Raw genomic sequence first — 11,454 nt, 5'->3', positions numbered from 1 at the left:
TTGGCATTAATTCGCCATGCAAAGCAATGTGCTTACATTGAAGCACAAACACACAGCCCCTAGTAAAACAGCACACAGTTAACCCTTTGATCGCCCCTCGTTAACCCTTCCTGCCCAGTGTCATTAGTACAGTGTCTGTGCTTTTTATTATCACTGATCACTATATTGGTGTCTCTGGGGATGTCAGTGACACCAAGTCAGTTCCCCCCAGTGTCAGAGTGCCTGCCGCAGTCTCGCAATAAGTCGTTGATTGCCACCATTACTAGTAAAAATGTTTTAAAAGTCCCAGTATATATACCGCCATTTGTAAACAATATAACTTACACGGAAACCAATTAATTTACATGTATTGGGACTTTCTTTAGCAAAGACATGTAGAAGATTACATTTTGGCCTAAAAATTTAAGATGAAATTTGTTTTCCTTTTTTTTTTTTTACTGGACATGTTTAATAGCAAAAAGTCAAAAATATTGTTTTTTTTTCTCAAAATTGTCGCTTTTTTTTTTTATAGCACAAAAAAAACAAAATACAAAAAAACCACAGGCAATCAAATACCACTGAAAGAAAGCTCAATTCGTGGGTGCAGCATTGTAAGACCGCAAAATTGTCAGTTAAAGTAATGCAGTGCCGTAACGCAAAAAATGGCATGGCCAGGAAGGGGGGTAAATCCTCAGGAGCGCAAGTGGTTAAGAAGGTGCAACTAATGACAACTTGTTATGTGTATAAAAGACAACTATCCACAGAATCTCTTTCTTCCATTCAAACCTCACCATCATGGGCAAGACCAAAGAGCTGTCAAAGGACATCAGGGACAAGATTGCACAAGGCTGGAATGGGCTACAAGACCATCAGCAAGAAGCTTGGTAAAAAGGAGACAACTGTTGGGAGCAATTACACCACATTCCAAATTATTATGCAAATTCTATTTAAGTGTCACAAAGATTAAATATTTTGTTTTTCAGTTTAACTCATGGATGGCATTGTGTGTCAGGGCTCTTTTGATCACTGAAAACAATCTCGGACATCTGTGATAATTAGATTGGCCAGTGAGCCCAATTTAAGGAAAAACTACTAAAGGAGGGTGTTCCACATTATTAAGCAGAGCACCATTTTCAAGCAATATGGGAAAGAAAAAAGGATCTCTCTGCTGCCGAAAAGAGTGAAATAGTTCAATGACTTGGACGAGGTATGAAAACATTCGATATTTCACGAAAACGTAAGCGTGATCATCGCTCTATTAGATTTGTGGCTGATTCAGAGCACAGATGGGTTTGTGCAGATAAAGGCACATTGAGGAAGATTTCTGCCAGATCCATGCATCAGATCAAGAGAGCAGCTGCTAAAATACCATTACATAGCAGCAAACAGATATTTGAAGCTGCTGGTGCCTCTGGAGTCCCACGGACATCAAGGTGTAGAGTCCTCCAGAGTCTTGCAACTGTGCATAAACGTTCTATTCGGCCACCAATAACCAATGTTCACAAGCAGAAATGGCTGCATTGGGCAGAAAAATACATGAAGACTAATTTTCAAACAGTCCTGTTCACTGATGAGTGCCATGCAACCCTGGATGGTCCAGATGGATAGAGTAGTGGATGGTTGGTGGACGGCCACCCTGTTCCAACAAGGCTGCGATGTCAGCAAGGCGATGGTGGAGTCATGTTTTGGGCCGGAATCATGGGAACAGAGCTGGTCGGCCCCTTTAGGGTCCCCAAAGGTGTAAAGATGAACTCTGGAAATTATGTGGAGTTTATGACTGACCACTTTCTTCCCTGGTACAGAAGGAAGAACTATGCTTTCCGTAATAAAATCATCTTCATGCATGACAATGCACCATCTCATGCTGCAAAAAATACCTCTGCATCAATGGCTGTTATGGGGATAAAAGGAGAGAAAGTCACGGTGTGGCCTCCATCCTCCCCTGACCTCAATCCTATTGAGAACCTTTCGAGCATCCTTAAGCAAAAGATCTATGAGGGTGGGAGGCAGTTTACATCCAAACAGCAGCTCTGGGAGGCTATTCTGACATCTTGCAAATAAATTCAAACAGAAACTGTCCAAAAACTCACAAGTTCAATGGTTGCAAGACTTGTGAAGCTGCTATCAAATAAGGGGTCCTATGTTACAATGTAACGTGACCTGTTAAAATGTTTAAAAAGTTAAAATGTTGTTAAAAGTTTGATTGAAATAGCTTTTGATTTCAGTAAATATGCTGCAAACACAACAAATGTCAATTTTCAGTTCTTTACAACCTATAAAGCGTTTTGAAACTTACTGTGCGTAATAATTTGGAACAGTGCATTGTAAGTTTTTTAGGTTTAACAAAAATACTGTTATTAGGTTTGTTCAATAAAATTTGAATTGTACTCTTAATAGTTGATAACATGAGAATTATGCTGACTGTTATTTACATCAATTATTTAGGTAAATGAGAAAAATATCATTTGCATAATAATTTGGAACACAGTGTATTCACAAATGGCAGAAACACAAAATAACCATCAATTGCCCTCAGTCTAAAGCTCCATGCAAGATTTTGCCTCTTGGGGTAAGGATGATAAGAAAAGTGAGGGGTCAGCCCAGAACTACATGGGGGGAGTTTGTGAATTATCTCAAGGCATTTGGTACCACAGTCACCAAACTAACCATTGGTAAAACACAATATGCCGCCATGGATTAAAATCCAGCAGTGCCCGCAAGGTCCTCCTCCTCAAGAAGGCACATGTACAGGCCCCTCTGAAGTTTGCCAGTAAAATGAACATCTAAATGATTCAGAGAAGGATTGGGAAATAGTGCTGTGGTCAAATGAGACCAAAATTGAGCTCCTTGGCATTAACTCGACTCGCCCTGTTCAGAAGAAGAAAAATGCTATGAGCCGAAGAACAACATCCCTACAGTCAAGCACGGAGGTGGATACATTATGCTTTTGAGGAGACAGCCAAGAAACCTTAAGGACTGAAGTTTTGTAAAGAAGAGTGGACCTAAATCCCTCCTGAGATGTGTGCAAACCTGGTAACCAACTACAAGAAACATCTCTGCGCTTACTAACAAGGGTTTCTCCACCAAGTGCTAAGTTATGTTTTGCTTGGTTATCAAATATTTATTTTACTCACTGTAGATGGATCTAAATTTGGTTGTTTCCTGACAGAACACCCAAATTCAGTTCAAGATGTGCTGGATTTCAGAGTGTGAAACTTACGATCTCAAGTCCATGACCCTTCTTAAGAATTCCACCATTTCAAAGTGTACACTCCCCCCCCCCCCCCGAAAGTCCTGCACTACTGTGACTCTCCATAGACATCATTTAAGTCTCGGCGAAAACGGCCACATAAAGATCGTCATCCTGTGACAATGTCTTTTGCTGTAGGACACAAAGTAAAGATGTTACTGTATATTAGATAATGTATACAAAGTCCCCTAACCATAACGCTATCCCTAACCCTAAAAAATAAAATGTCGGCAACAAGGTGAAATAACAAATTTCTTCTTTATTGTATGCGAGTAAAATATTCCATACAGCAACCATCGCTAACCCGTATCAATCAAGAAAACACCATTATTCATTGGCTATGAATAAGGTCTTTTCTTGACTGAAACGCAGTAGTGTTGGTTGCTCAATGGAATATTTTACTCCTTGCAGACGATAAAGAAGAAATTTGTTATTTCACCTTGTTGCTGACATTTTGTTTTTTTGGATGTCCATACATGAGCAGATGGAGACTGTTGGTCTGGTACGGTAATTTTGAAGTTCAGCTGGAGAATTTTTAACCAGGTAGCAGCGCCTTACTTTTGTTATGTATAATATTGGATACTAACCCTAACCCTATTCCTAAACACACAAGGTCACATTACAGAAATGCAAAAATTAGGGTCATGCTTCAGAGCTGTTAAACTTATCACATTTATCCCGATGCCTCTGTTTCATGGTTGTCCAATCTGGTGTCAGAGCCTCAAAAATCTCATTCCACAACTGATGCTTTGTCACCTTGTCGCTGTATTCTCTACAAGTGTTGTCCCACAGGCCAGGCCTGGCATGCACAAGGTTGATGAGTCTCATGAGGGACATCTTGAGCCATGCTGCCAAAAGTGAAACTAAGGTGCATGTCACTTCCTTTGTTGCCCACTACCAGGGGTCATAGGTTGACTTTTGTGTTCTAAAATCAATATAAATTGTTTAAAATGAAATATCTGTAAAAAAACCCAAATGGGTATTTCTGGAACGGATGTAAATGGACGGTCTGTTTACATCGGTTCCAACGGATCTGGATGCAGGCTGCGACATTTAAAAAAATGGAACTAAATGGAAGCAGATGTAAACAGATGCACATGTGTTTATATCCATTTGTCCATAGCAATAAACAGCTGTCTGTTTTTCATCTGTCAACAGACGGATGAAAAAAGGAAAAATGGGACGCCCATGTGAAAGGACCCTTGAATGCAGAAGGTAGTGAATCAGCAGCAAGTAGAATTCACACAGGTATTGGGCACACAAGCAGATGAGAAATCAGTGGACTGTCTGTGATTTATGGACACTTTCTAGTTGTTGATTTATCCTATGGATAATATTAAGTTTATGTCGATCACTATTTATAGCATTATCACTTGGTTCATGTGTTTTATAGTTTTTGGCACAGAGTATTTTACACTGTAAGGAGCTGCTTCCCGGTTTTCTTTTTTAATATATAGGTTTGGTGTGGCGCCCCATTTTGATTTCACGTTATACACCAGTTCTATTGCTTGGTAACACAAATTGCTAATCAGCCAATCACATAGCAGTAACTCAATGCATTTAGGCATGTAGACATGGTGAAAATGACTTTCTGCAGCTCAAACCAAGCATCAGAATGGGAAAGAAAGGAGATTTAAGTGACTTTGAACGTGGCATGGTTGTTGGTGCCAGACAGGCTGGACTGAGTATTTCAAAAACTACTGATCTACTGGGATTTACACTCACAACCATCTCTAGGGTTTACAGAGAAAGGTCCAAAAAACAGAAAATATCAAGTGAGTGCCAGCTGTGTGGACAAAAATGCCTTGTTGACGTCAGAGGAGAATGGACAGACTGGTTGCTATGACATTCAAATGCTAGGGTTAGAATTTGGCGTAAACAACATGAAAGCATGGATCCATCCTGCCTTGTATCAACGGTCCGGGCTGGTGGTGGTGGTGTAATGGTGTGGGGGATATTTTCTTGGCACTAGCAAGGTGTACCTAATAAAGTGGCCAGTGAGTGTACATGTGTACTGGACATCCTAAACACAAAGATTTTACGTGCAGGGCTAAAGATGACCATCATGCAACATTACCAAAAATACCATAACTGGCAATGAGTGGTTATATCATGTAATTTTCAAACAATAAAAAAAGCAACAACTATCAAGCTGTATTGTATATCATTAAAAACGTGGCCTTTAGATTTTCCCATTCCTAGCCATTCTTATCTCAACTAACCTATAAAATGACCCCAGCTACTTGCTAACCTCAGTGTGTCAGCCACAGACTCCTACAAGGGGAAATTCTCTTTGGCACTGGCTACACCTATTCAGCGAGCCTCCATAGACTAGGATTGGACTGTACTGGAACATCAAAAGGCTCCACTGAAGTCTTTAAGGACATTGCCTGCATTAAAAACATTTTGGCTTGAAAAAGGTAAAAGCAGAAGAGCTAAATAAGCAATTGAAGGGGTGTTTCTAGATAAATTCATGTTAGGAGAGGGTTCTAGTGGGCTTATTACCAACAGTGAACCTGTAAGATGCAAGATATAATACACAGCATGGATCCATTTGCTATTGCTATTGACTAATTCAGCCTCAATTGGACTTCTTATTCACAGCAGAATTATATAGTACACTCTAATGTTATAAAAGTAATTTTCCACCATTTGGAGACCTGTGAGAGATTAGTAGCTAGAGAAAACAATGAAATATTGTTTATATATATTTACCAGAGAGTGAGAATACACAGGTGATTTTGCACGGTAAAACTGCTACCTCTGTGATGATGGGCCCCTATCAAACATGCATTAGGATGGCAAATAACCACAAATAAAGATTAACTTTACTCATCTTAAAAAAAAATACAACACAGGCACCTTTAGAAATGTTTATGAATGGTAATACACAAACCAACTTATAGATAATTGCAGGCTTTTTTTCTGTGTATAGCTTACTTTCCTTTTTTCTCCTATTCATCTCAAGGTAGTGGGAAATAAATCCATCTCCCTTTCATTCTGGGAACACTGCCTTCAAATCTGGGTATGCTTCCTGGAAAATGTAAATATGTACATCATCTGAGGAGGAAAGCACTGGTGATGCAGCCTTCCCAGGATGCATCAGTGATTCCAGGGTTACATCACCAGTGCCTCATTCAACCAGGAATTGGAAAAAAATGGGAATTTTTATTTACCTGTAAACTCCATTTATTTGAGTAGAATACAGAATTTGTGTTCATACATCATGGGTTATATAGAGCTTACCTTCTGGTGATTGGACACTTGTAAAAAGCTTGCTAGGGCCATCCCAAATAAACGATTATATATCCTACTTACTGCGTGAGACTCCAGTTTTTATTTAAGCAATAAGGAGTGACCACCCAAGACAGAGGAGAGGGGGCCTGTGTTCAGCACTGTAAACCAAGATAAGGAATTTACAGGTAATTCAAACTTTCCATTATCTTAATCATATAATACTTGACACATAGCTTGTATTCATAGACCATGAGACATCCCAAAGCAATAAACTGAGGGGTGGTCAACAAGAAAACAGAACTGCCAACAGATTCTGAAAAAAGAAGGGTTAAGAAACCCTAATACTCTGGGATACAGATGCTTGAAAGCTCAAGGAACACTACCTGATCTGGTGGAATGCACTCTTAAGGCCATAAGACCTAGAAATAAGTTATCTGATCCACCTCCTTCTCAGAGTGGCTCTGAGGAAGAGGCAATTCCTCAAAACGCATCAGCCTGTTGGATGTCTACACTCCCTATTGCGGACTGTTACTCAGTGCGGTGTTGTCCAAGCGGTTCTTTTTATGACGTGCCTTGACTTTGTCGTTTGTGAGTACAACACCTACTTTATTTCTTATTAAACATTTTTTATGGTAATGCACTAGGCCCGTGCGCCCTCTGTTTGTTCTTTCCTCATTCAGTAAGTCTGGTTTGTTTGGAAGAGGACAAGGCTCATCCACTAGGAGTCTGTCTTTTGGGCCAATTTGATGCAATGACGTTCACTGTAACCCTTTCCACCTCTATCTTGTGCAGCAGTTGGGAGAATCTTTATTGGAGGGAAGGCATATATCAGCCTGATTGTAATACCCAGTGCATCTGCTGTGAAGACCAGACAATCCCTGGTCCTGGCTACAAATCTCTTCAGTTTGTTTTAGAACCTGGGGGCCAGGATGTCCACATCTGGTATCCCTGACCTTTGACACAGAAGATCTCAGGGTCTAGAGACCACCCCCAGGTGTAGGCATTGTTGGCTAAGGAAGCCTAACTGCCAATTCTCCACTCCAGGAATGTAGATGGCAGGGAGAACTGGAATATAAATTTTTGCCCAGAAGAGGATCAAATTTACTTCTCTAAAGGCAAGTTCTACGTCTCTTGTCCCCAGATGGTTTGTGTAGGCCACTGCTGTGGCACTGACCGACTGCACACGGAAGAGGTGACCTTGCAGAAGAGGGTCCAGTGTTCTACACAAGAGTGATCTTGGTGGCCCTAAGTTCGAGAATGTTAACTGGGAGTCTTGACTCCTTTGTGGACCAGGTCTCCTGGACAGTTAAGAATTTGTAAACTTCCCCCAGCTGGTAAGACAGGCATCCATTGTCACTATCTTTTCTGATGCCAGGGCAGAGCTGGGGATCAAACATATCAGAGAGATTTGTTTAACTGGTGAGACACATTTATGAGAGATGGTTCAGAGACTGGAAGTGTTTGTTTTATAATGTGAAGAATCTGAGTAAAGTGACCTGGAGTGAAAATGGGCAAAGCGAACTGCGGTGAAAGAGAACACCATTAGGACTAGAACCCTCCTGCAGAAGGGGAGTGCCTTTTGGAGCTGGGGCCGGGTTTGGGACATTAAAGAAGCAATCATTTTCAGGATAATAAAAAATTCTGGCTTGGGCAGTGTCTAAGATTAGACCCAGATAAGTCCATGTGAGGGATGGAGAGCAGAGTTTGGAAAGTTGATTAACCAGCAAAGGTTTAAAGGAACTGAACTGACTTTTGGACATTGGCAGACAAGGCTGTGGTGGAAAAGTCCTTGAGCAGAAAGTCATCCAAGTACCCTGTTACATGAATTGTCTTAGGTCTGCAGAAGAGAAACATGCACTTTTGGAAACATCTGGGGTGCAGAGGAAAGCCCAAATAGTATTGCTACAAATTGGAAGTGTTCATCTCCCCCAGCAAAATGCAGAAAGTGTTAGTGTGATGGGAAGATAGGGATATATAGATAATGCATCTTGTATGTCTGACAATGACAAAACTTCCCCTCGTCTGACAGAAGTAATGATACAGCTTGCCGATTCCATATGAAGTTGTAGTACACAAAGAAATCTGTTCAGAGGTTTCAAGTCCAATATGGGGCAGATGCCCCCATTAGGTTAAGGGACTGCAACTTTGAATAAAAACCTCTGAACCTTTCCACTAAAGGAACTAGTACAAACCACTCCTTGTGACTAAAGTTTACACAAAGCAGACAGTAAATATGGTTGTTTTTGAGTGGACACTAGAAGATTTGAAGGTAGGAAGCCAGGAGGAGACAGACATATCATTTCTATTTTGTACTTCTTTAAAACAACAGTTTGAACCCAGAGTCCAGGAAGTCCCAGAGCCATACTGGTGCAAACGCCAATAGATGTCCTCCCACTTAAAAGAGTGGGGAAGCCCCTTTAGTGCGAGGAGGGCTTCAGGGCAGGATTGGTGGACATAAGGGTCTAAGACTTGCAATGAAAGGAAGCACTATGCCTAGTTTTTGAGGATGACACCTGGGGAGAGCAAAAAAATAGTTTGTCTTACCAGTGATGGTCTTTCCAGGACAGCTACATGATAGATACTGGCCCCACCCTCTTCAGGAAATGAAATACCAGAAACAGCTAAAAAGCCCTACCCTCCACCTCAGTTGTTAGCAAACAAAGACTGCCACCAGTGTGCACAAGGACAAAGGAAACAGGCATGCAAAACTAAAGACCCAAAACCAAATGGTGTGAAATCAAAACCTTGGGTGGGAAAAGACTCTGTCCTAACAGACTCCTGGAAAACCATTACCAGTAAGACTAACCGTGGTTTTCCCAAAGTGTCTTCAAGGACAGCCACATGAGAGGCTAAAAAAGGAAAACTCCTACCTTAGAGAGGGACCACCACTTGCAGAATTTCCTTCCAAATATTCCAAATCGTGGCTAGAAAGAGGCTCTACAGAGAAGTGTTTGACAAATGCATGATTGCTGGACCAAAATGCCTGTCTTCCTATGAGGCACCCACCCTCTCTGCCCAAGAGGCCGCCAAGGCCTTCATGGAATGTGCACACCCTGGAGGGTGGCTGTTGGCCCATGCTCTTCAGCGCAAACAAAATTAACTAATTAATTAATCTGGCAATGGAACTCTTGGAAGCACCAAGGCTCCTGTTGGGCCCTCTGAAAAGGACCAGGAGATGACTGGATCTCATAAAGTCTCCCCCAAATATTTCAGTAAGCATCTCCTTACATCTAAAAAACAAAAAACAAAAAACTAAACAATCCTTTTCTTATCATTCTTGGGATAACTACAAAAAGAGGGAAGGGTGACCACCTGGGAACAGTGAAAGTATGACGAGACTTATGGAAGTTACATAGGATCAGGGCTAAGTATCACCCTATCTTTCAAAATCGTCAAGTAAGGATCCCTACAAGAGAGCAACTGGAAGTCCCCCGCCCTCCTTGCCGAGGTGATAGCCAGAAATAAGGTAATTTTCATTGTCAGAAATTTTATGGAGCAATCCGCCAAAGGCTCATATAGTTCTTTCATCAGGGCACCCATAACCAGGAACAAATCCCAGGAGGCAAAGTCTTGATAACCCTGGGAGTGTGCCTTTGCCTTGCCCAAAGAAAAATCTTAACTAGGGGGTCTTCTGCTAACCTACAATCCAGAAAACACAGATAAAGCAGTCACCTGCACCTTTAAAGTGCTGGTCGCTAGACCATTATCCACCTCTGCCTACAGAAAATCCAAAACTATAGGAATGGAAACATCTGACCCTCTGGAGCTAATTTTTCAGGAGTAGGTCTTTCAAACAGAGTAAATCTTCCTAGTACAGAGTTTTCATTGCCACAAAAGAAGTTCATTATTTTTTCTGAACACCCTTTAGACTTGAGGATCCTCCTATCAGCCTCCAGGCTGTCAGGCAAAAGAGATGAGGATTGGGATGGAGAACAAGCTCCAGAAGCAGCAGATCCAGAAGTGTCTAAGGCGGGGAAATTGGCAGAGACATCAGAATCGAGAACCAACTCCGATATATACCACCATTTGTAAACGCTATAACTTTCCCGTAAACCAAATAATTTACACGTATTGGGATTTATTTTAAGCAAAGACATATAGCAGAATACATTTTGGCTTTAATTTATGACAAAATTTGATTTTTAACATTTTTTTTACAGGACATGTTTAATATCAAAAAGTAAAAAATAATGTTTTTCTCAAAATTGTTGCTTTTTCTTTATAGCGCAAAAAATAAAACCGCACAGGTGATCAAATACCACTGAAAGAAAGCTCAATTCATGGAGAAAAAAAAAGGATATAACTTTCATTTGAGTGCAGCGTTGCATGACGGTGCAATTGTCAGTTAAAGTACCGCAGTCCAGTAACGCAAAAAATGGCCTAGCCAGGAAGGAGGGTAAATCCTCTAGAGGGCAAGTGGTTAATATGTCACAGATCTTTTTGCTGCTATCAACTGCATTCTGTAACTGGGCAATTTCATTGTCTTTACCCAGCACAGAATTTTCTAAACTTAAACAAGTTAACAAGTCCTGCACAATACAAACTTTTCTCTTACTTTCTGAAATTTTGCTATAAAAAAAAATTCCTTCATTAACCCCTTCATGCCCAAGGGTAAAACAAATCTTAAAGCCTAAGTAAAATTATACAACTTTGACTTGTGTTCGTAAAACCGTACATACAGTTGTGGCCAAAATTATTCAACCCCCAATGCTGTAAAGGGGTTTAGGGACTATAGTGTACATTTGGAATTGTATTCAGAATCAAATCCTACAAGGACGTTGTAACTACCCAAATGCAACTAAAATGACATCAATTGTTTATGTAATACAGTAGTAAATGGTTCTTATGTGGTTTCTTCATTGCCACAATTATTCAACCCCTTAAAGACTACCACTCTGAAGAACAGAGGTTCATACAGGTGCTTTCCATCAGGTATTGAAAACACCTGTGGATGTCACCGAGCAGCAATCAAGCATAATAAGCACCAA

This window comes from Staurois parvus, unplaced genomic scaffold, assembly GCF_062004578.1.
Source record: "Staurois parvus isolate SC_StPar_1 unplaced genomic scaffold, SC_StPar_1.0 ptg000160l, whole genome shotgun sequence".
Taxonomy (NCBI): Eukaryota; Metazoa; Chordata; class Amphibia; order Anura; family Ranidae; genus Staurois; species Staurois parvus.
Note: the sequence above shows the minus strand (reverse complement) of the source record.